Source organism: Canis lupus, chromosome 20 (genome assembly GCF_048164855.1).
Source record: "Canis lupus baileyi chromosome 20, mCanLup2.hap1, whole genome shotgun sequence".
NCBI classification, from domain to species: domain Eukaryota; kingdom Metazoa; phylum Chordata; class Mammalia; order Carnivora; family Canidae; genus Canis; species Canis lupus.
In genome coordinates this window covers 32,143,716-32,171,335 of record NC_132857.1, presented here as the reverse complement: position 1 = coordinate 32,171,335, position 27,620 = coordinate 32,143,716, and positions in this window count along the sequence as shown.

Sequence of the window (27,620 nt, the reverse complement as noted above, 5' to 3'; positions counted from 1 at the left end):
TTGAAGAGAAATATTTTGTTTTTGTTTTTTTTTTTTAATTGAAGAAAATGTAAGAAAATTGTAGCTAAGCTCAATAAAAGGCACTGAAAAGAAGATCTTAGGATTCATAAGGTAGGAATTCTATTTCCACACCTACCTGACACTTTTTTTCCTGAGGAAATTTGCAAATATGGCTTTCCCTTGACTTGCTTCAATTTCCTTTATCAAGCTGAACAGAGTTTTAATTTCTGCCCTACATTTGCAACAGGGTTTAGGATTAAATAAACAAGGTTAGAGTCCATGATTCAGACTCCACAAATATAAAGTCAACAGCAAGATTAAATAGCTGAGCTGTTTGCTTGCCTGTTATATTTGATCCTGGAGCAGTTGAACTTACTTCAATCATTCCATTTTTTCAATCAACAATTTTGTTTTGAATGCCAGAAAAAAATCACAAAAGATTCTGTCCTTGTGGAGATTATAATCTAGCAATCTCCAAGATATTATTTAAATAATTGCAGGTCTAAAATAAAATAACAGCAGTAATAAATTCTATAAAGAAGAAAGATATGATACCATGAGATCATCTAATAGAGATCTGCTCTAAACTGGGGGACACAGCAGGAGTGAAGATTGAGATGACATGTTCAGAATTAGTTTCCAAATGAGGAAGATGCAAGGAATTCTCTCTGGAAGTTATCATCTTACGTAGTAGTTGCCCTGTGACTGGGGTAAATCTAAAAATATTTTGAAAGGGCCAGCAGAACTCAAGTGTGTATGAATATACAGTGTGTGTGTGTGTGTGTGTGTGTGTGTGTGTGTGAGAGAGAGAGAGAGAGAGATGTTAGGGCAAGAAGATTGAGTGGCAGATAGAAGGCAGATCATGTAGGGCCTTGTATACCATTATACTTATTTTGGCAGTTTCATGAAAGTGTTTTATGAGCAGTGAAGCCATATCATTTTCATTTCAAACATCCCTCTGGCTCTCATATAGAGAACAAATTGCAGTTCAAGAAGAACAAAATTGGATGGAGATGACCATCAGGTAGGTTGGTCATCTTTTTAACTGGAAGCTCTATTTTATCCAAAACAGGTTGTTATTATATGCTGTTAGTAGTGTCACAATTACAATAGAAAGATTTGCTGTACTATTAGTTATCTTTACTTTATGGATTTGATATCTGAAGAGTAAGTTTGTTTGGCTTCTCTCTACTTATGATACCTTTAAATGTCTCTTCAGAAAAATGGAGCAATTTTTTTTCATCACTATTTTGATCTAGAGTAGCCGTAAAAGGACTTCAGGATTTCTGTTACAGGCAATTTATTTCTAATATTTTTCACCTTTCCTCTTGTGAACCACAGAAGTACATATAAAGTTCAATTTTCCTCACACATTTAATCTTGAGCTCTCAAGAAAGGACTGTGAAGGGTAATATAATGGGGCTCACCCAGACCCCCAACTCTGCCTTCTAGTAGCTCTTATTTCTTCTACATCAACACATCAGTGTTGCCTAATAAAAAGTGACTAACATTTTTTGCACATATTTTGGTGCTTAAGGTATATTTCAGAGAAAATGCTCATTTTAAATTTCAAGTCATGTTTAAAACATTCCAGGTATTTCCCTTAGTGAACTGATAGCAGAATTGAACATATCTGAAAGGGCTCAGAAAGATCAGATGGATGCTCACTGGATGCCCAGCGCTGCCCCAGGAGAGTTTTATTTATGTCTTACACTTCTGCATTTTTGAACTTTGTTTTCCCTTGTACTCCCAGCACTGAGGAAATATTCCAGCTACCCTGATTGTCTTTTTATTCTCCTAATGAGCTTTATTATTCATTCACATCCCTGCAACTGTGCTCTCATTGTTTCAGCTCAAATGGCGCCCCCTTAAAGAAACCAGTCTTAACATCCCTCACCCTTAATATAACACCTCTCTCCTCTGAGCTTCACTCTGTTCCAGCCAAATTATCATTATGTAACTTTTTATTTTATTAGGTTATCCATCTTTATCTAGAAGATTTAAGTCCCCTGGAGCCAGTATCTCCCAATTATCTGATTTTTCCCTGCTTCCTACCAATTTGCTCTCTGATACCTTCTTCCCTATTTAATATCAATTGCCTTTTTACTCATCAGAATCCTGAACATTACTGAGGGCCCACCCAATGGCTTCCTTCTAATTTCATACTTATCTGAACAGGGCAATGTATAACTGATATCTTTTCATCCTCCATTTCTGATTTATATTGATGTGTCACTACCTCTCAATTTATTGTTTTAAAATTGCCATTTTATCTTTGCTCACTCCTTCATGGTCCCAGAATTTAGGCTCTGCGGTGGTTCATCTCTGGTCCATATAGCATCAGTTGAGGCAGCAAAGTCTGGGGGATCCATTTCCTAAAGAAAGTCTTCATTCACATGTTTAATTATCAGTGCTCCTTGTTCTTTCTCTCTGTCTTCATATGGCATCTCATTCTCCAGAGTCTATAACAGCATGATAGTCTCACAAGGATAGGATTTCTTACATCGAATTTAGTGTCCTCTGGAATGAATTCCCTGAAGATCCAGGAGAATACTAAAGAATCTTCTGATCTAACTCTGAAGTCATGCAGTGTAATTTCTGCCTCACCCCACTGGTCAGAATATGAGTAATATACACAGTTATTATTCATAGAAAAGAGAACTGTATAAGAGAGTAAATACTGACCACCATGTTTGTTGAGGATAGGGGAAGGTATCTTTAGAGACAAGATGCCAAATCTGCATGCCCTGTACCATTCCATGAAGACTATGTGGGGTTTCTATCAAGAGAGTTCAACTCTTTTTCTTTGGTTGACTGAAGCCTAAACTCTCTGGAATCACTATTTTCTACCAAGTTTATAACCTTTAATTGAATAAGGACATAGAAAACAGGCATTCATTGGCCAGGTTAGCCTAATCAAATCTGGTGATCATTGGAGGATCCAATCAGTGGCTCAGTTGCTCACATAATTCTATGTGGATTGTAAATATTTTTAAGACTGAGATCTCACAATTGTAGTTTTGATTTAGTTTCCTACAGTACCTAGCAGTGTATTATGGATATATTATAGTCCTGGCACATCCTAGTTGAATAAACCTGTGAGTGAATAAATAACATAAATATTCTACATCTTTTCTGAAGATATGATCTAAAATAAATGGACTGATACATGAAAAAATATTGAAGTTTGACACATAGAATATAATTGAGAACTCAGACCTCTAAACACATTCAGTAGTCACATGAATGATAAGCTGTCTATCATAGTTAAAGAAACATGAGGTGACCTTTGCTTCCTTTAAAATGCTACTTTCTGTCTTTCCCTTTCAGTGTCACTCAATGATGCTAAGTATGCAGGACATGTTAAAAATGGAAAAAATAAATCAAGCAGTCATTTGTCTGCCAAGTGCCAAAAGTATCATTTTGTTGTTGAATTTTTTCCCCACAAAGTTGACTACTTCAAGAGTTGGCAACTTTTTCTTAAGGGAGCAGATGGTAATATTTCAGGCTTTGAGGACCATATTGCCTCTGTCACAACTACTTAATGTTTCTATTGTAGTACAAAAACAGTTGTGGACAGTATGTAAATCAACGAGTGTGGCTGTGATCCAATAAAACTTTATTTACAAAAAATGGACTATGATCCCATAGGTCATAGTTTGCTGACTTCTGTAATAGCTTAGTTATAACAGATTAGACTAATGTAATACTTAATTTGTGTGGGTTTTTTTTATTATCTGGAAAAAGGAAGGCATATCTTTTAGGCCTAAGAGCAGATTTAAAAAATATATCTGGGCTGACAGAAATGCCAACCCTAAAGAGCCTGTGCTAGAGTTTCAATCCTAAAAGAACAATAGTAGGATATATTACCTGAGGTAGACAGGATTTGGAGAGGTCATAAAGCTTGCAACTGCTTTGGTTCAAAATAAGACATATACATTTAAAACACCAAGTCCAAGAGTTAAAGTCACAAGTCACCAAAATCTATCAAGATAAGAGAGATAGCTAAATAGATTCAAAAAAGAGGACGGGTCCGATGAAATGAGATGAATTTGGAGCTATTGCCATGCTCAACCCTCAGTTGTCTATCTTGCATCTTTATCTCTCACAAATGTGGTACAGGTGTTTTGGGTTAACAGATGACAGATACTGAGCAACTTTATTTTAGATGAAGGATTTATATTTAATTTCTGTGTACATTGATGTTTGCTAGTTCATCTAGAAAAATATACCAGTGCAATATCTCAGGATGTAATCTCTACCACTCAACTGCTTAAAGTATAACTGCTGAGATATCTCATATCAATACAAATAGACAAACACAAAATCTGAATTCAGATAAGGCAGAATGATGTTATATACCTGTGTTTCTCAAATTTTAATGCATATAGAAACCACTGGGGATCTTGTTATAGTGTAGGTTGTGATTTGATAGGTTTGGAGAGGGGCCTGTGATACTGTGCCTTTTTCAAGCTTCCATGTGATGATGATTCTCTTTGTTCAGGGACCACACATGAAATAGCAATACTCTATGCAATTTTAGAATAGATAGTCAGTTGGGTGGCTCAGTGGTTGGGGGATTGTCTTTGGCTCGGGTCATGATCCCAGGAAACGGGATGGAGTCCCGCATCAGGCTCCTGTGGGAAGCCTGCTTCTCCCTCTGCCTGTGACTCTACCTCTCTCTCTCTCTCTCTTTCTCCCTCTCTCTCTCTCTCTGACTCTCATGAGTGAATAAATAAATCTTTGAAAAAAATAAATAAAAAAAAGAGAGAGAGAGAGAGTCAGGGATAGTGTAGTCAAGGATTCCTGGATGAAATGGGATTAGAACTATGCCTGGATGCAGGAATTCAAGTTCAAATGCCTTACAACAGGCATGCGGTATAAATGGCTGCATCAGGATTGGTGTAAAATAACAGGGAGTGGTCTAAGACTGAGCCAAATGTTGTATCCATTGTTGAAACAATTAGATGTAGAGACTCATTTAGAACAAGGAGCCAAACTAAAAGTTACAATCAACCTTTCACTCACTCAACAGTGCAAGCAAGAGGCAATAAGAGAGGTAGGCTCCAAGTGCTCCATTTTCACTATGGAATAGCCCTGGGTCAGAGTCAGGTAGAGTGGCACAGATAGGGGGAATCATCTGACTGTCAAAGATGTCACTAAGCAAGAGACCCTACCTCTTTTTGGACCCATGGGCAAAAGGGCTTGGGTTGGGAAGGTAGAATGTCAAAGTAGAGAAAAGTGCCTGATCTGAGACCCCTTGAGGAAGCTTCCACAGGGAGGTATCTGGGCTATGAATGCAAACCTGTGTATAAGGATGGCAGCCTGGGAGTGAGGGAGCCTGAGACCTTGAATGCAACTTTCACTAAAAAACCCTGCAATGCACTGTTTGTGAACCAAGTCTGGTGTTGGGAGAGCAGCTTCCCTACTTAAGGCTTGACAAAGCCTTGTGATTGCCTCCATCATGTTTGAAACATCACAGACGGGGTTTTGGTCTGGATCTGAACTCCTCACTTTCTACGCTGAATCTCCAAGTGGCAGCCGCTGCTTAAGATCAAGAATTGTTTCTAGGAGGGAATCCAGACTGATGCCAGATCTTCAATTTTTTTCAAGGGAAACCACACATTTCTGTTTACACATGAAATTCTCTGATTTTCAAATATTGGCAACCAGTTTATGAAATGATTATTCTTATTTTTTAGTTTGAATCCAAAGCAAAAGATGTTTTGTTATCCTGATCCAGCCTGAAAGCCGAGTTTGTTACTTCTGCTTGAGAGGAGGCTACCATTTGGCTGAAAGTTACAGTAGAAATGTAAAGTAAGGATGAAACAGAACAAAATTGTTCCTGAGCTGGAGCTTGATGGAGTTTTATATCAGGCTTTGATATAATTTTTACTTTAAATACATTTATTTCTCAATGGACATTTAGGTTCCTTCCATATCTTGGCTGTAGTGAATAAGCACTGCCATGGACAGAAGAGTACAGTTATCACTCCAAGATCTTGATTTCAGTTCTCTTTCTACCTCAGAGATGGGATTGCTGAATCATAGGATAGTTCTATTTTTCATTTTTAGAGTAACTTCCATACTATTTTTCACAGGGGCTCTACCTACATTGTAGGTAGGAACATTGTCCCTACGAACAGTGAGGAAAGGTTCCAATTTTTGTACATCATTGCAAATACTTTTATGGCAGTATGTATGTATGTATATATTTTTTTTATAATAGTCATCCTGACAAGGATGAGGTGATATATCTCATTGGGGTTTTGATTTGCTGATATACACATACAATGAGCTACTCCTATTCAGCCTTAGAGAAAGAAATTCTGCAGTATGCAACAGCATAGATCAAACTTGACATTATGCTAAGTGATGTAAGCCAATTACTCAAAGACAAATACTGCATGATTCCACTTCTGTGAGATATCTAAAATAGCCAAGTGCTTAGAATCAAAAGGCACAAGGGTGGTTTCCAGGGGCTGGAGAAAGAGGGAAGTAAGGAGTTACTAGCCAATGGGCATACATTTTCAGTCAAGCAATGTGAATAAGCTCCAGAGATCTGCTGTGCGTAGTCCCCAGAATCCACGAAAATGTACGGTGCACTTAAAAATTCAAGACGGTAGGTCTCATGTTGTGCTCTTAGCACAATAAGATTTTTTTAAGTTTTTAAAATGTACTTAATCTCCTAATTGACTCCCTATTATAGACCTCAGGACGTTCTCAAAAGCCATCACGTTTTCAAAACCTGAGCTCTACACGTCGGAGCGTTGTTCTAAGGCAAACAATTGCTGAACTGTTTCTTGTTAAAATGTCACCATTTTCAGAGCTACAGTTTAGCACATTCAAGCACCCTAGGAAACAATTGTCCACACCACGAGCTCACAGACTCAAAGAAAAAATGTTTTTCTCTGACATAATAAACATCTCCTTGTGGAGTTGAAGATTACAGGGAGACATTTATTTTACTGGCCTATTGACTTTATTACAGGGTACCTGAAATTCCCAGGGTGGCTCACAATGGAAGTGACAGTGATATGTTTGTGTGTCTTTAAATATGTACCATTGTGAGTGCCAAGCTGCAAAGATAAATCTTTCTGAGGAATAATAGAAGACTTTCTGCTTTGGAAATGAATGGACCTCTGGATAACTATTTCCCAGGCTCCAAATCTAAGAGAGTTTTGTCTGCTCATCCCCTCCCCACACATAGAGGTTTGCCAAGGCTTCTACTGTAAGGTTGTTCATATCAGCCTCTCCCTTAGGGGCCCTGTTGTACCACCCAAGCTCAGGCATGCTATGCCACATTTGGTAGTTATGGCATCAGCCTTCAAATCGGTCTCTGTCTCAATGGTTCCCACTTCAGATTATATCTACACATTACCTAAAATCATATTTTCAAACATTTTAGCTCTAATTTCACCTTCAGTGTATTCAATTGACCCAATTACCAAAAAGAACACAAAAAAATGAAATTTTAAAAGGGAAAAAGAAATAAATTGATATGCAAAGCTGCTTACATGTACCACTGTATTAACAATTATTCCCCATTTTTCACTACTTACATATTTTGGGCATATATTCTCAAGAAATAGGCCTTTTAATGTTATATCCCTAACTTCCTGCCTATATATTCTTCCTTTTTCTTTTCTGCCTCTTATTCAGTTTTAGCATCAAATCCATACAATAATTCCACTGTCTTCCTCTGCCCAATTAAGATTTTTTTAATTGTTCAGGCTCTTTTATGTCTGAGGGGTTTTTGTGTGTGAAGAAACGTCGCACAACATGCATTTGGTTTAATTACCTTAGAAATCTACTTAACAGCTAACCATAATTGGTGTATTCAACTATTAAAAATATAATATTTACTCATATATAAAATAATCAAAATCTAAATACTATCCTGTACTGTAATCATCATCAATCAAATTTAACATTGAATTTTCTTGAACTTAAAAGATTACTATAGACATATTTAATCAATTTTTTCTAAGCAAATTTATAAAAATAAATGTTTTCTTACATTTAAACATACAAAAGAAACAAATATTGGGACTAATGCACTTACAGTTAAACAAATTATAAAATTTACATATTTTCTCTGTAATTTCTAACTTCATCATTCTTCCTACATTTATGCTTTTTAAGGTTGCAGTATTCATAACAGGTGCTCATTTCTACACTTTTTTTAGAATTTCAGTAACCCATCTAATATCAAAAGAAAAAAATAGAGTAAAATGTCCAATTAGCCTAGTTATGGATTTGGGGGATGTCAATGGATTAAAAACTTTTGTCCTGACAGAAGTCTTGGTGCACAGTAGAACATGGTTCAGAGTTGAGCTATTGATCATTATAATTAGGTTTTTGTAATATTAAGTAAATTTTAGTCACATATTCCATACAGATTTTAGTTTTTGAAGCTTGGAATTGTTACCATGATTAATTACTAATTCGTGGTGGTGGTATTGTATATGGTGATATATTGACTTATTTGTTCATGTAATTGGAAATTCTAGAAAGCCTTATCACTATGAAGACGAAGCTCTTATGGATGTGTCATCTATTAGGAGACGAAGGTTCGCCTCTTTTTGGGCAACTCCCACTTAAAAGAAAATTGCAAATTAACTTCGGAACTTACTGTCAGATCTTTTTAGTATATCACCATCAGTGGTGGTCACACACCCACTTTTCAACTCTCTTTCTTTGTGTTATCATTGGTGCTGATAGATTCTATTCTTCACTGAGAGTTGACTCACTCATTTTATGTTCACTTTTTTCTAATTGCATGCACATGCACAAATACCCGACTTTAAAAGGAAAAATGTAAATTATCACACTCTCATATTCATTATTATTAAATATTTGTGTATATATATGTAATATTCAATCATCCTCTTATAATAATTACTGTTTTATATACTCCATATTGAATTTACCTTTTGCATATTATTTTAAACTCATGATATTTCATAAATAGCTACTATTATTATCCTCAGTTATAATTAATGATGCACAGATTGCCATAGCCCGAACATCACAATCTCCTTTGTCTTTTTAGTGTTCTCCTGACAGTGTTGAGGGTGTTTTTGAATTTTGTTAATTGATAGGATAGTATATGCCCATTCAAAGACTTTGAGCTACTCTCCATAAATCCTTGCTTCCACGTGCATTATAATCCACAGGGGTCATTTGTGAATTTTATAAAAAGGTGATTGTTTTTTTCCCGGTGAACAGAGCTTCCTGTCAAATCTCAGGGCTTGGTGAGTGAGCAGCGCTGTGACTTTAAATAGTGCACAAACTGCACATATGTGCAGAGCAGCTCAGCCTTCTCCCTTTCTGTAAAGATCAGTATTTGAGAATGATATCTCATTGAAAGTCATTCACTTACATGTACACATTGGACAGTAGTACTACTGTAATTTTAGTATAGTGGTTAAAAACACGAGTGCATTTGAATCCTGGCTCTGCTTCTATGTGACTTTGGGTGGTTCATGAATCATGTCCACAGTTTTGTTTTCTTATGCATAAAAATGGGAACAATAATAATATCTATTCCAAAGAGTTATGATGACAGTAGGATAAGTCAACATACATAAAGCTCTTAAAACAGTGCCTGGCACATTAAAGGTGCTATAAAAGTGTTTTCTGCTTTCAATATCATTGCTTTTAGTGATAGTACTGGAAAGAGAGTTCTCTTTTGCTCCTGAAGTTTACGTTGCTATTTTCAATGTATCCTACCATGCACCTATGCTCTATTCTTAAAACATAAAGGTTTAATTTATTATTATATCTTTTTCCTATGATGGCCATTAAGACATGAAGGGCAAAAGAGCATGCTCCTATAAACAAAGGGAAATAAAATTAGCTGCTGAGAATCAAACCAGGAAATTAACACACCATGCATGCAAATCAGATGGGGAACGTCATCTTGAAGAAGTGTATATAAGGGGTCTAAGACATATATCACTTTGCTTAACTTATGCTAAACCATAAAAATGGCAGATATTAGTATTTGACAGGTAGATATTTCACTATTTCTAAAAATCTATGTAAAAAATTTTTTTAAATGTGTAAATTATAACTGGCCATAAAAATAGGATTGGGATTTCTAAGAGAAATGATACATTTCAAACTACTTCAGCCTTGTTCAGGATGCCTTCTCTCCTGTACACTCCACATTGTTTGTTCTGATCTTTTTTGGAAGGATTTTCACAAACTTGTACCTTTTATAATCTCCCTTAGCTTCTGTTTGGAGTATTTGCTAGGTGCCAGTAATTTTACTTAGTACAAATTTTTACTAAATTTGTCACATTTAATTCAGAAAAGAAGCATATGTGCTCCATATTTATTTCATTTCTCAAGATGAAGGAGTTTAAGGTGAAAGCAGTTAATCAAATTGGTAACTCTGAAGATCAGGTAAATGGCAAGGCTGGGATTAGAACTTGGCTTTGTCTGATTAAATGATTAGGGTGCAGCCCCCTATGAGTCAGCTCATATTTAAGGTTAATATTGCTGGTGGATTAATATTTCAATTGTCTTGACTAAAGTGTTAGAATTGGAGAGGTTTAATAAAATTATTAATTTTCTAACTTTTAAAATATGACTTGTTTTATTTTACTTTCCTTTCCTCTATGTTCATCTGTTTTGTTTTGTTTTGTTTTTTTTTCTTAAATAAGAAAAACAAAAAACAGAGAAGGAGGCAAACCATAAGAAACTCTGAACTATAGGGAACAAACTGAGGGGTGCTGGAGGGGAGGTGGTTACAGGATGGAGTAATTGGGTGATGAGCATCAAGGAGAGCACGTCATGGAATGAGCACTGGGTGTTATATGCAACTGATGAATCACTAAATTCTATCCCTAAAACTAGTAATGTAATACATGTTAAATACAAAATTAAAAATAAATAAAATATAAGACTTACTTTGGAGAATTAAGGTATATTATTTTCTTGCTCTTTGTATGCCTCAATTTCTATTATGGAAAAATGAATATGATAATAGTATTGCTTCATAGATTATTGTGGATTAAAATATATATACATGCAAAGTTTCTTTCAAGTAGAAAAGACTTAATTAGGGTTAGCTGCTATTATTATTATTATTATTATTATTATTATTATTATTATCATTATTCCAATTATATGCTCTTCCTCATGTAGACGAAACCAGTAAGCTCTGGAGTGAACAATTCCCTGGCAGCTTTTCACGTAGGAGTAGGCCAAAGCTCCCTGTGGACTCAACTGACATACCCAAAAGCATTATAATTTTGTATCTATCCTATCTCCTTGCTTCGAATGAAGCTAAGTCCATCCCTGAGATTTTGAAATATTATTTTATTTTTTTAAAGATTTTATTTATTTACTTGAGAGGGAAAGTGAGAGATAGAGACCGAGAAAGAGAAGGAGGAAAAGCAAAGGTAAAGGGACAAGCAGACACCACACAGAGTATGGAGCTTCATGCAGGGCTCCATTTTGAGTCCCTGAGATCATGACCTGAGCTGAAATCAAGAGTCAGATGTTCAACCTACTGAGTCACCCATGGAAGTCTGAAACATCTTAGATAAGAACCATCTTGTGGAGTTTTCTCTACAATTTCAGATGCAGTTTTCCCAGAAACCCAAAGCCTTCTCTCCAGAATATTTCTTAACACCACTTCCTCCATAGTTGGTGATAGTAGGACTAGACTCCCCTGAGGTTTAGGGGTGTGGCTCCCATACATGATGTAAATTTAGTGGTGTCTGGAAATCTCTTGTTAAAGAGATTTTATTCATCTGTTGACTGAATCCTTAAAAATTTAATTCTACATAACTTTGTTTGTCATTTGCATATGATATTTAAAATGCAAGTATATCTGAAGGATAATAAATGCATATACATATTCCTTATCACACTTATTTCCCTCTTTTCACAAATATAAATTGGACCAGGTGTCAAGGCTCTAGAAGTGTAAAGACAATCTTCGTAACCTCTGTGAACATGGAGCACAATGACAGAGAAGAAAAATTATTGACATAGGCTGTGATACTTTCTAAAATACGGCTATGCAGAGTGGGGCAAAGAAAAGAGTATGGAAAGGAGAATCACAGAGAAATTTTTGATTGCATTGATGATTGAGGGGTAAGTAGAATTTCATCAAGCAGCTAAGGTAGAGGGTATTCTATGCAGAACAAATGATAAGTACAGAATACAGAAGTATGAAAGGCCAGAACGTGCTCTCCAACCACAAATAAATAGGAATGACCAATTTATAAAATGTGCATGGTGTGTGTGTGTGTGTGTGTGTGTGTGTGTGTTGGGGGAGGTGGGGTGCCAGAAAACTAGTTAACAGGAGCCTCTGCAGGCCTTGTGAAAGAATTTGAACTTGATCCTGAAAGATATGGAGAGATATTGATGTATTGTTATAATATGGAGTTCTGCATGAAATAAGATCTGTATCTTAAAATATTCTGGAGGCAGATTAAATTATTTATTTATTTATCCTATTTTTCTTACAGCAGTGGGTAATAGCTAGAGATAGCCACCAAGTGAATATAAAGTCTAGGCAGAAATGTGAAAGCATCAAACACACTAATCAAATCTAGTCTTGGACTTGAAATTATAAAAAAGGCATTACAGTTAATTGATAAGATAGACATGGAATAGATATACAATATTATGTTAGAAGAACTAGAATAGAAATATATTTCAGTATATAATAGAGCTTTTAGGAGAATATTTCTAATTCTACCACATTTGGATGTGGCAATCTGGAGACTATTTCTAAATTTTGTTTAATGAGAAAATAATTCCCTTTACAATTACACTACAAATGAATAAGTTTGCCAAGAAGGTGAAAAATTTATACTATGAAAACTGTAACACATTAATGAAAGACATTGGACACAAACAAATGGAAAGACATACGATGCTCATGGATTGGAAGAATTAATATTGTTAAAATTTCCATACTACCCAACACAATCTACAAATTCAATGCAATATCATTCTTCACAGGCCTAGAACAAATAATCCTAAAATTTGTATGGAACCACAAAAGACCCTAAAAAGTCAAAGCAATCTTGAGAAAGAACAAAGATGATGTATCATAGTTCCAGATTTTGAGATATACTACAAAACTGTAGTAATCAAAACAGTACAATACTTGCAAAAAATAGACACATAGATCAATAGAATAAGATAGAGAGCCCCAAAAATATTTCTATGTTTGTTTTTCAGATAATCTAAGACAAGTGAAGTAGGAATGGGGCAAAGGGAGTCTCTTCAACAAATGGTGGTGGGTAAACTGGACAGCTACATGCAAAAGAATGAAACTGGACCACAGATTTATACCATTCATGCATATGTCTCTTCAGGCAAAGGAAACAACAGCAAAAATAAACTATTGTGACTACATGAAAATAAAAAGCTTTTATATAGCAAAAGAAATCATCAACAAAATGAAAACCAACCTACTGAACGGGAGAAGATACTTGCAAGTGATATATTCAATAAAGTGTTAATATCCAAAGTATAACTTAAATGCCACAATACCTCCCAAAAAAATTCAGTTAAAAAATGGGCAAAGGACCTGAATAGATATATTTTATGGAAGATATACAAATGGTAAATGGACACATGAAAAAATGCTCAACCTTTTTAAAATCACATAAAAATTACAAGGAAACATCATCTCATACTGGTTAGAATGACTAGTATAAAAAGACAAGAAATAATAAGGGTTGGTAAGGATATAGAGTGAAAAAAAAAACTTTATGCACTGTTGGTAAGAATTTAAATTGGAGATGGAGAAATTGGAGAAATCACGGTGGAAAAGAGTATGGATGTTTCTTCAAAAAAAAAAAAACATGGAAGGAAGAAAAAGAAATTAAAAAAAGAAATGCCATACAATCTAGGAATTCTATTACTGGATATTTACCTAAGGAAAACAAAAACTCTAATTTGAAAAGTTACATTCATACCTGTGCTTATTGCAGTTTTATTTACAATAGCCAAGATGTGATGACAACTCGAGTTTCCATTGATAGACAAACGGATAAAGAAGAAGTGATACACAGATACATATGTACACACACACAATAGACTACTACTGAGTCATAAAAAAGAATGATATCTTGCCTTTTGTGGCAACATGAATAGATCACGAGGGTATTATGTCAAGTGATGTAAGTCATAAAGAGATAGACAAATACCATATGATTTCATATATACATGGAATCTAAAAAAACAAAACAAATAAAGAGAAGAAATAGACTCATAAATGTGGACCACAAACTGGTGGCTACCAGAGGGAAGGAAGATGGGGGATGGGAAAAATAGGTAAAGGAAATTAAGAAGTACAAATTCCAGTTATAAGTTACAGAGATGAAGAGTACAGCATAGAGAATATATGTAACAACGTTGTGTAGTGACAGATCACAACTACACTTATCATTACTCAGAACACTGAGTAATGTATACAATTGTCGAATCATTATGTTGTGCACACAAAACTAATACAACATTTCATGTCATCTATGTTTTAATAAAAATTAAAACAAAACAAAAAAAACAAAAACAAATATTAGATGCCTTTGTTTACCTCATGTGTATCTCCTTTCTGGTAACAATGGTCTCTCATCTTTACTGATAACTGAGTAAAAGTCTAATTGCTCTGCTTATTACATTGGTTGGTTTGGTTGATTTGCTATAAGAACATAGACTCCTCACTTTAAAAAATATCAAGTGTAAAAAAAATAAAAAGTATCAAGTGTAAAGAGAAATACTCTGGGGCATTTTTAAAAGATTTTATTCATTTATTCATGAGACAGAGAGAGACAGAGAGAGAGAGAGAGAGAGAGAGAGAGGCAGAGACACAGGCAGAGGGAGAAGCAGGCTCCATGCGGGAAGCCCGACGTGGGACTCGTGGGACTCGATCCCGGGTCTCCAGGATCACGCCTTAGACTGAATGTGGCGACAAACCACTGAGCCACCCGAGCTGCCCTACTCTGGGGCTTTTAAGAGTTATTTAAAACCACACTTTAATATCACATTCTTCACTTGGCCCTTCTCATGAAATAATACTATCAAATAAATAACAATTTGGTCAGCAAATAGATTTTTTAAATATTTTAACTTTTTGAGGAACTTACATACTGTTTTTCCACAGTGGCTGCACCAGTTTGCATTCCCACCAGCAGTGCAAAAGGTTTCCCCTTTCTCCACATCCTAGCCAACAACTGCTGTTTCTTATGTTGTTGATTTTAGCCATTCTGACTGGTGTGAGGTGTTATTTCATTGTAGTTTTGATTTGCATTTCCCTGATGATTACTGATGTTTAAAGCCTGTTTATCATTTCTATTAAGTAGATTGTTATTATTGCTAATATTATTATAAGAATAAATGATGTTTAGATGAGGAATATGGGTTAAGACTGGAGAAAGGCAAATCAATGAAGGTCTTATGATTGAGAGGAATGCCTTTGTTGATTTTAGGTATATGAACTTTCTGGTATTTTTGTTGTTGTTGCTGGAAGAAGGATAGCACAAGTTGTTACTATTAATTTATTTTCCCTGCTTCGTTGTTAATCTGAGCTAGCAATGTTGAAAGGGTAAGGGGCATAATTTTGATTCCTTATTACCTGAGTTGACAGAGCTGTGATTCTAAAATTCAGTGTGCATTAGAATCGTTTGAGAAACAGTTCTGTGCTTAAAAAAACATGAGAAATGGTGTAGACTTTCTATAGAAAGTGATAGATGGGTTGTTAGAGATCAGCAGTCTACTCAGCTAAAACAAAAAGAAATTCAGGAACAAAACATCTCAAGGATTTGCTTAATAGTACGTATTATGTTACTATAAGAATCAGATCCAGGACCCAAGTCTCCTGTCTCCTATCTGGTTCTCATTCCATTTTACCAATTATCTTAATTGTCTTGAAACTTCATTTACTCATACAGCCAGTTACTGCTCCCTGGCTGTGAGACTGACACAGATCCCTTCTGGCATCATTGAAGAGAGAAGAGCATTAGACATTCAATGACATTGAAGACATTAGAAGAGCATTTTGGAGACATCTAAGTCAGAAATATGTTAGGGAAGAGCCTGCATGATGTGGAAAAAGAAATACACTAAAAATTAAGTACTCTGCCTTTCTGTCTTAGGAGAAGAAAAGCCAATGTCCCAAGATTGCTTTATTTTGCAGGGAAGGAAGAACACTTGCATGTCTTTGCACTGCATAAATTGTGGAGGTCATAGTACTAAGAAATCTCAGAAATTCTGGCTTACATCACTTTCAGTGTCTTCTGTAGCCAGCCAACCTGGGGCATTTTGACAGCCACACTGAGCCATGGAAAGAAAATTGTTTAGAAAGAAATCTCCATGGTATTGTTGCAAAGCTCATATTGCAGTATCCATGGCAGATTTTCTATGAGCATCTGATCAAATAGTGCAAAAGACACAGCATTCCCTCACTCTTGTGGTTTTCAAAATAGTTCTCCAGCTTCATACTACAAGCCAGTTACCATTACTCACAACAAAATTGGTCATACACTTGACCTTCACTATGTCCCAAGTCTGCCTACCAACTCTCCACAACATTCCTTTATACAATTGGTTATTGTGAAAAGATGAAGTCAATCTCTTAACTTATATTCACATAATTTAATATTTCCACTAAAAAATATATTCACATAATTTAATATTTCCACTAAAAAAAGACATTGATTCTCTGTTTAAAAGCTCTGGGCAATGTGTTTTATATGTATTATTGCATTTAATTCTCACAAAACCTCTGAAGTAGGGGTTAAGAGAAGCTGGTTAGTTAAATAATTGCGCAAGGTCCACAGCCAATAACTACAATTAATATAATTTGCCTTCTTTGCCCGATATCAACATGAATAAAATCATTTAAGAGAGAAGTGTACCTCAAAGCTGACCCTTGCCAAAGTTGGAAAGTAGGCAGGGAATTTGGTAGATGAAACCATTAAAATACTGTTTATTTCTTAGAATTAATTATCTAGTCCTGACTCGTTTATTTGGTAAGAGTTGATGGTTGACTCATGACTATTCACGGATCTAAAACGAGACCCCCAGGTCCTACCCAAAGAACAATAAAAAAGGAAACAGAAAATGTGGTAGGCATGAATTTTGAAACAAAATTTTGAAAGTCACTTCGCTTCAAATTTGCTGCTTTTGTATTAGATTTTTAGAGCCAAACATTAAACAAAAACCCTGCCTATAACTCTGTGAACTTCAGTCCTAAGAGCATTACATTTCTTTTTTCTCTTTTCCTGTATTTTTTTTCTTTTTTGCATAATGGGACACTTTCTTTTCCACCTATTCTTCCCTGACATCTTTATTATTATATATTCCTTTAGAAACAACATTATCATTTCACAGCACTGTATAGAAGGTATTTATTGAAAATTATAATATCAGTAGTCAGGAACCTTAATGCTGAGATATTAGCATTTATAACTATCCAATGCCGTGTTCAAGAAATATGATAAAACAAACAACTATTTCACAAATGATTATCTACTGTTGTTTGAATTCTGTGCTAGCTTTTGGGTTTATGCAAAGAAATTATTTTCATGCTCTAGGACAATATTTTACCTGAATTATTTTGTAGTCATATTGATTCAGCTGTTGTATCAAAAATGTGCTTCAGTTTTAATATTAAAACTTAATTATACATTCCAAAACCACTGACAATATAAAAGTTTTCTTGCTTGTCAAAGCACCAGATATGAGTATTTTAAAAGGTTTATTTCTATTATGTATATAATCCTGTTTATATTTTGAGGTTTCAAATTATAGGTGTAATGGAAGGCATTTTTATTACTCTGTGCTTTGAGAATTCTGAATATTGTAATACACCCTATTAGAATCGATGTACTGTATCATTACATATTATAGATAAACTCATATACCACTAATGTGAGAGGGGTTATAAAATTGAAATAGAATAACAATTTTTTTTCTGGTTTCTCTGGTGCTTTATGCACTTCATTTACTAAAAAACATAAAATGGTCAGTAAAATATTTACTAGGACTTTGAATATCTCTAAAGGCATAAACTGAATTGTGCAGTATCTCCAGTTTTCTATAAAGTACCTTGCCTTCAGAATACAACACTCTGGCAATTTTTTTTTTTTAATTTGAGGATATGTGTCTTCAGAGGCCAATCTACACCTTTACAGCAGAAGAGAATATTTTCTCTCTTTTTAAGATTTTATTTATTTATTCATGAGAGACACACACAGAGAGAGAGAGAGAGGCAGAGACACAGGCAGAGGGAGAAGCAGGCTCCATGCAGGGAGTCCAATGTGGGACTCGATCCCAAGATTTCAGGATCACGCCCTGGGCTGAAGACAGACGCTAAACCGCTGAGCCATCCAGGGATCCCCAGAAGAGAATATTTTCATTTTTCATTGAAATTCTTAGAATTTCTGTAAGGTTTACTGATAAAATAATTACAAGATATGTGGTAGCTTTGCAATTATTTTATACAAAAGTTTACAATATTGGCTAAACATAGCCAATATTAACATATTTGACTAAATCAGAGCATCTGAACCAATGTGTTTAAAAGCTAGCCTTTATAAACTTGAAATTTTCTAATAATTTTTCTATTAGTAGCTTCTCCTTTGTGCCATTATTTTAATTGTGTGCTTCCCAATTGCTGTGATCTGAATGTTTGTATCCTGCACAATTCATGTATGGAGTCATAACCACCAAAGGGCCTTTGAGGGGCAATTAGATCATGAAGGGGGATTCCTCATGAATGGCATCAGTGCCCCTATAAGGTGATCCAGAGAGAGCCCCAGATCCTGGTGCCAAGTGAAGATTCAGTGAGACAGTTCCCGCTATGAACAAGGAAGAGGGCCCTCACTAGATAGCATGACCACACTAATGACTTGATCTTGGATTCCCTAGTCTCTAGAACTGTGAAGAATAAATTTTTGTGACAGCAGCCTAAAAGGACTAAGATACCATTTCTCTGCCTTTTTGTGCTACAGTATACATAGAACATTATTTAGCAAAGTGAGGACTTAAAGCTTAATATATATTATGGCTCTCAGAAAATATAACCTGAAAGAGGCACCAGAGAAGAGCAGTGTGTAATCCAATGGAAAATACTGCATTTCCAATCATATGGTTTTCTGGTACCATTTGGAAAATGACCAAACAGTGCTTGGAAGTCTTCTATCCTTTATGCTCCTACTGCATGTCTGGTCTTCTATCCCACTAAGGTAAAAAGCTGGTCTTGGTGCCTAATGCTTTTGGCACCATCACTATAAATCTAGTATGAATTACTTTGATTTTGTTAAATAAATAAGGTGCACACATTTAACAGTAGGAAAATGTCTATCTACATTTTCTTTTTTTTCTGAATTTCTTTTTTTTTAATAATAAATTTATTTTTTATTGGTGTTCATTAAAGGCATTCAAATTGGCAAAGAAGAAGTCAAACTCTCCCTCTTCACTGATGACATGATACTCTACATAGAAAACCCAAAAGCCTTGACCCCAAGATTGCTAGAACTCATACAGCAATTTGGTAGCATGGCAGGATACAAAATCAATGCCCAGAAACCAGTGGCATTTCTATACATTAACAATGAGACTGAAGAAAGAGAAATTAAAGAGTCAATCCCATTTACAATTGCACCCAAAAGCATAAGATACCTAGGAATAAACCTAACCAAAGAGATAAAGGATCTATACCCTAAAAACTATAGATCACTTCTGAAAGAAATTGAGGAAGACACAAAGAGATGGAAAAATATTCCATGCTCATGGATTGGCAGAATTAATATTGTGAAAATGTCAATGTTACCCAGGGCAATTTACACGTTTAATGCAATCCCTATCAAAATACCGTGGACTTTCTTCAGAGAGTTAGAACAAATTATTTTAAGATTTGTATGGAATCAGAAAAGACCCCGAATAGCCAGGGGAATTTTAAAAAAGAAAACCATATCTGGGGGCATCACAATGCCAGATTTCAGGTTGTACTACAAAGCTGTGGTCATCAAGACAGTGTGGTACTGGCACAAACACAGACACATAGATCAATGGAACAGAATAGAGAACCCAGAAGTGGACCCTCAACTTTATGGTCAACTAATATTCGATAAAGGAAGAAAGACTATCCATTGGAAGAAAGACAGTCTCTTCAATAAATGGTGCTGGGAAAATTGGACATCCACATGCAGAAGAATGAAACTCGACACTCTCTTGCACCATACACAAAGATAAACTCAAAATGGATGAAAGATCTAAATGTGAGACAAGACTCCATCAAAATCCTAGAGGAGAACACAGGCAACACCCTTTTTGAACTCGGCCACAGTAACTTCTTGCAAGATACATCCATGAAGGCAAAAGAAACAAAAGCAAAAATGAACTATTGGGACTTCATCAAGATAAGAAGCTTCTACACAGCAAAGGATACAGTCAACAAAACTAAAAGACAACCTACATTTTCAAGATAAAATGTTTCTTCTTTCTCTTTCTAGTTCCATCTTTTAATGTAATCTCTACAACCATATATGTGGGCATCTGCAAGGTTAAGTTATATTTCCTATTTTAACAACTTTTTCAATGTACTTCACTCTAATCCAATTTGTGATGAAAAATCAATTAGTAATATTAAGTTATTAACACTTATGCATTTTTGTGGCCCTTTTCCCATTGTATTTTATTCTTATTATGTGAGCTATGATTTCCAGAAACAATAACTTATTTTGATATGGCTTTTTCCAAGAAATCTGACCATTTAGCTTTTAAAATGGATCTGCTTTACCCATCACATAATTTAATCTCTTCCACGAATTCATGTGAGAGATTCTAGTAACTGGCAGTTGCTAGGAAATGCACTACTTAATAAGTGACATAATCTGTAACTCAATGAAATTTTCAGTGACACCAGTGGATATTTTCAGACTGAGAGATAAGAGGGAAACATAATTATCTCTTTAAATAATGATTATTTGGAATCATATTCTCCAGGGACAGATGTCCAACAAAGGTCCAAAAGGTTCTTCCGTGTAATCAAAATATGTCCTAGAGCGGGTCTAGTTTCTTGAAAAAGAAAAATCTGCAAAAACCAAAGACATGTTTGTGTGACAACTTCAGCAAAGTACAAAAATCCTTTAATCCTTTACTTACCTCATTCTGTATACCTCATGGACTAGTTGCATTTTCAGAATGTTTCATGCTTTCTCTAGCCTGTGAAACTCTGCATATGTTGCTTTGCCCAGAATGGCTTATTTTCCAGTATGTGTCCGCCAAACCTCATTAATCCTTTAAAACTGAAAATGGGTTTTACATCATTTGGGAAGATATTTTTGAACCCTATTTTCTGACTTCTGATCAGAATGAGGTCCCTCTCTACCTCCATAGCACCTTGTGATTATAACTACAATAACATTTATATTATAAGTATAAATATAACCTATTTGGTTGTTTATTTTTGTTTCCTCTGTTGGATTATATGATCCTTGATGACAAAAAAAATCTATGTCGTTCATATGTGTACCTTTGATTTCTTGAGCATATTTGCTGAATCAATAATCATATGGATAGATATGTAAAGTAATGCTAATCCATAAGTAGTTTTAGTGAACTGACTCAACCTGCAATGACACTTCTTTAAAATTAGAGTATAACTTAAGTGAAAATGGGAGAAATTCTTCAGGATCTGGATAAACTTAAAATAGGCAATATATGCATCAGGATCATGAGTCATTATCTAATTTCTTATTATGTGATACAGCTCTGTGTACTCATTGTTTGATAAATAGAAATTTTAGAAGGAGAAAATAGAGTATATTTAAGAAAAACTGTGGGGGCAATTGTTATGTTAAAGTAGGTCATTACTTGAACAGACTTCCCTTTGCTACATTTTTAAGCAAGGGTCTATAGAAATTCTAAGGATAAAATAATGAAAGGATTCTCTCCTTGCCTTTAAGTCTTGTGTACTAGGATAAAGGGGTACAAATAATAATTTACAATGAAATACCTGTTACAATAGTAATATATTAGCTTCCTATGGCTGCTTTAAAAATTACCACAAATTAATGGTCTAAAGAAACAGAAATTTACTCTGGTCACATTTCTGGAATGTTCAAAATCAAGGTATTGGCCAGGCTGTACTACTTGGGCACAGATGCTGGAGGAAAAATACAAAATCCATTTTTTGCTTCTTCCAGCTTCTAGTAGCTACTGCCCTACCTTAGCATTCCCTGGTTTGTGGCTGCATAATGTGAATCTCTGCCTCTGTTTTCATATTGCCTCCTCCTCTTCTATCCTGTAATCTCCTTCTATGTCTTTTTTATAATGCCATTTACGATAGCATTTAGGGTTTATTCAGATACTGCAAAATATTTGACTATTCTTAATTTTCTCAAATCCTTAATTTAATTGCATCTGCAAAGACCCTTTTTCAGAATAAGGTAACACTGAAAGGTTCTTGGGATTAGATTCTAAATGTATCTGTCCCATCCATTATCAGCCTATCACAATGATATGCACTATACAGAGGGAGAGCATGGCAGAAGGAGCACCACATGTGCTTGAAGAGATAAAGAAATCCATAAAAGAACTCTTGAGGTTAAAAAAGAAAAAAAATATATAGATGCAGATGTATGAGAGAACATGCAAAGAGCATTATTCAAGTCAGAGCCAAGAAAATTAGGATAGTCAACAGAGACTCAGAGACTATTTTAGCACCAAAATTAACTTCACACAAACCTTCCCAGGATATACTTTCAACCCAATTCTTAAGGCCTTTGTATTTGTTACCTACTGTCACAATAATGCTATGTAACAAACCACTCCAAATCTCCTAGGTTGAAAAAAAAGGAAACATTTATTGTGTTCACTTATGTGTAAATTGGCTGCGTTCAGCAGGGCTCACTCATTTTTCTGGAGTCAGCTGCAGATGATGAGGGATCTCTGCAAATTTTATCTTGGCTCCTTCTAATATCTGGAGGTTAGTTGGCTGTTAGGTATTTTAGCATGCTTGTTCTGGGAAAAGGGAAAACTTGGCTCTGCCCATGTGTCTCATTCTGCAGAAGACTAGCCCAGACATTTTCTCATGGCAAAGGCAGGAAAGAAAACAAAGCAGAAACATGTCAACACTTTTGCAATTCTTTCCATAGTCACAACTGCTAAAATCCCATTGCCCAAAGCAAAACACATGGCTAAACTCAGTAACAAAAGACATAGTCATAGGCTAAATCTTGAAGGATGGATTTACAAAGTCATACAGCAAACATATGGATACAGGGAAGGGTAAAGAATCAGAGCCATTAGTGTAATTGATAGACCACAGTCTGTCTACTGTTTATGATTATTTACATCTCTCTCCTATGCTCTCTCTTCTCCCAGAATCCCCCAAAATCTCATCCAGGCACATGACCAGGCTTTAAGTCTAGGACTCTCTGATTTACCAAAGATCCAGATGGTGTTCCTCTTGATTTGGAGACTATGAATAAAAGACAGATTATTTGTATACCACTGCCCTCACCAAACACACACACACACACACACACACACACACACACATCTACTCAAGTAAGTACTAAAATAATGATTGAACAGAGATAGGATGATTGCAATAAATGCTTCCATTCCCAAAAGAGGAAGAAAGGGAAGCACAGAGAAGTTACAGGTCATAATTCTGAAATCATGCAAATGTAGGCAAATCCTCCACTCTAGGATGTGCTTGTTTTGGTCTGTTCCCTGTGAGTGGCTACAGTTCGTTGTTTGCCATGTCTGTTGGTTCTACCCTTGGAACATTCTTATTTGTGACTTTTGTGGCTGCGTTTGAGGAAGAAATTGGAAACTATGCTCTTTGGATAGAATTCTTAGCCCGTTTTCTGATAGAATAACATTGAGACCCCAGGAATTTTTTTTTTACTTTTTGAATATTTTCAGTCTGTTTTCCTCCAAGCTGATGGCACTTTTACAGAAAATTGTTTCAGAAACTTTGTGTTTCTTATGAATTTGAGTCTATTTCATTTTTAATGGGTCAGAAAACCACATCAATACTTCCTTTCTGTATAGGCCTTTCTCATTTGCTTTATTCGTTACTATTTTAGGTATCTAAAGCTTCTGTAGAAAAATGCTTTTAAATTATTAGAAGCCCTTACTTACACTGAGAGAGGAGTAGGCACCACTTTGATCCATCAGTGATCTTAACAAGGGGCCAACAGTCACACCTTGATTTTGCCTGTCTTCCCTGGAAGCATCATACTTTAAGAACCTTTTGTTACCAAAGAAACTGAAAATGAAGAAGCATTATGTTCCACCACAATAGTTCTGACCTCTGCATATGTCATCTAATTCTGATTTTCAAAACATCAGTTTATCTCCCAATTTCATCTCTTTCTCGTAGTACATAGCTAGTAAAAGATGGATGCACTTTGAATACACCATTTGGAAATGTCTTGGAAAAACCCAGGACATCTATGGCTATGTTTTTATTTTTTAAGTTGTCATCAGCAGAAGTGCAACCAAATATTTTTCCGCTATGTAACATGGGGTGCTATTTTTCCAGCCCCCTATAGTTTCCTTATCAGTCTTCAACCACTATAAGACTTTGCTAACCAACTAGTCCCCAAACTAGTGTCACTTATGGTAGGTTTCCATAATGACAAAATCTCATTTCTAATGTCAATGTATGTATTATCCATTGTCACAATGTTATTGCACATCAACTAGCCCAAAACTCACTGCATAAGACCAAAGCAAATAAGTAAGCCCTAGGTTATAAGTCTGTAGCTTCTTTTAGTTCCTAAGCCTGGGTGTTTGTTTCTATGATTGATGGTTGTTTTTAGTACTTGTTGGGGTTTCTTATGCATCTAAGTTCAGCTGAAATTCATTTAGGCAGCTCTGCTGCTCTTGGCTGGCCTTTCTTACATATTCACAGGTCAATAGACTGCAGGATGATCTAGGATGGCTTCTGTTAAGACAAATGAGATGACTTGGCTCTGCTTCATGTGTTTTATCCTCCAGTAGGTAAACTAGCTATAGTCTCATGGTGGAGACAGAAGAACAGGAGAAGAACTTTGAACTTAGGCCTCTATAACATCACAACTGTCAACATCCTATTGGCCAAAGAAAGTCGTATGACTGAATTCAGAATCAAGTAGTATATAACTAAATCCCACCTTTTGATGAGAGGAACTTCAATGTTGTATTACAAAGAGCGTACACAGAGAAAGGCAAAAAAAAAAAAAAAAAGATCATTGATGCATTAAAGCACCACAGCTTTATTATTTCTTTCTACTCCTAGAATTCGCTAGTTAGACGGACTATTAAAGGAGGATTATTTATCCCTTAAAGTAAGCTCTCTCACTTTATCTATTAGGAAAATATAACTCATAATGTATTGAGGAAGAAAAAAGCAAATCCATTATCTAGTATTGATGGAAAGTTCAGAGGTGTTATAAGTTTTAGATTAATTTTAGTAATTCATCAATGTCATCTAGGATCTTTTGTTCATTTTTCTTCTGTATACCTCTGCTTTGTTAGTTTCAGCCTAAAATCAGCTTCCATATTGGTCATGATATCAAATCACTGAAAATTTAAATGACAGTTTTCCCTGTTCATACCCAGGAGGAGAGAGATTCTTCTAAACAATACTCAAAGCAAGGGAATTACAATTTACCTAGAGTGCTCTGGTTTTTGTTCCTTGTTCACTCTTAAATGTAGCCAGAAATATACCCCAATTGTATGCCCTGTAGGGAGCTTTAAGTAGAGTTAGATTTCCCCCAAGTACATAAAAGAGTGAATAACCAAACTAATTCTGAAATGAACTAAGAGGGAAAAGAAGAAAGTAAATATAGGGTGGTGAACTAACACTAGTGCATTACAGTTTATACAGCAAGATTTCCACAACTGAAATTCTTCATTCTTCATAGAAAGTAAATCTCAGAATGCATTCTCTACCAGGTGTGTGTGTGTGTGTGTGTGTGTGTGTGTGTGAATTTATTTCTCATAGGCTTGAGTTTATCAAGAAAGATACAAGTTATCAAGAGAACTACAAGTCTGAGAATAATCTATATGTGTAAATATTGAAAGTCTTAGCCAATCTTAGCGAGAGTGAATTTGCTGCCCTTTGCTTTACTGTATGTTCTGTTAAAATGTGTGTATATGCATATATTTTTATGACTGAATGTCAGAATATAAAGCATGGTAATATGCTGGGGATAGTTAATTAAAATACAGAATCCTGAGGCCAATAGTCCCACTCAGTTGGAAACTGATGATAGGGGCTGAGGAATATTTTTAACAAGCACACCAAGAGATACTTCTATACCCCAAAGTTTTAAAATCCACTGATTTTGTGATTTAATCTAGAAGAAGCTGGACTCATTTGCCCAGAAAATTAGGGGATAGCTTTTAGCTTATTGGGGAGACCCAACAATTTCCTTAAATAAATGATAATATATTTATTCTAGCTCATTAAAAGTTTTTCTCTTCCATACTTAAAAAAAATGTTGCTAAGAAAACATTTTTTCTTTAAGGTAGCCTTGTCATTTTTTTTCTACTCCATAATGCTTTTTTTCGGCCATGGAGAACAATTATAGTAAAACCCTCCTTCCAAAAAAATAAAAATAAAAATAAAATCCTCCTTCCACTGCAAATCATTTATGAAACCTGCTTAAGTACTGTCATGTGTGGATTTATGGACTGCTAAGTCATTCTGTGGTTTCTGTAAAACTCAGGATAGATTTGACCATATCCGATTATAACAGTATTTCAAAGATCTAATTGCTTTATATATTTTACAACAGGATATTGCCATGATTTTTCCAGCAGCTTAACAATTTTGTTATTTTTATAACATCAACATTTAGTTATTACATCACTCATTATTGTTCTGAATAAATCTGTCCCTAATAAAAATGGAAGATATGTTGTATTTATTACATATCTTGGGGTTTATAATTTTCCTCTGTAAATATATAAATTACCCACATGGGCACACACTCAGAGATATACACATACCACTTGAAATATTCTCACATGAACACTTTTTGAGTAAACAATGTAGGAACTCTTAATGGCAAGTGTCCTAGTAGGGCATGCATTTTTTCCTTTTTTCTTTGAGTACTAATTAACATTCACCTTTACCCTATAATTTAAAAAGATTTTCAGAAATATTTTCCACTTGTTCTCCACTTTAATCCTATCAATTTTATAAAATGATCTCCACTTTTCTTGTTTAAAATCTGAGATTTTAAAATAAATAACTTCCCTAGGATCCTAAAGCCAATAATTAATCATTTTATTTGAAAAAGAATTCTTGTATTTTAGCAGAGTTTGAGATTTACAAAAAAATCAGCAAGAGTATTACAGAATTCCTCTATACTTCACACCACTTTTCCTTTGTTAACATACATTAGTGCATTTGTCACAAATAATAAATCAATAATGATATATGAATGAAAGCTCACATTTCTTTTATAGTTCTTAATTTTTACCTCATATTCTTTTCCTCTTCCAAAATCCTGTCCATAATTTTCTACAATTAGATTCCTTCGGTTTATATAGATTTGTATCAGTTTCTCAGATGTTCCTTGGTTTGATGACCTTTACAGGTTTGATGAATAATACTCAGGCATTTTGAA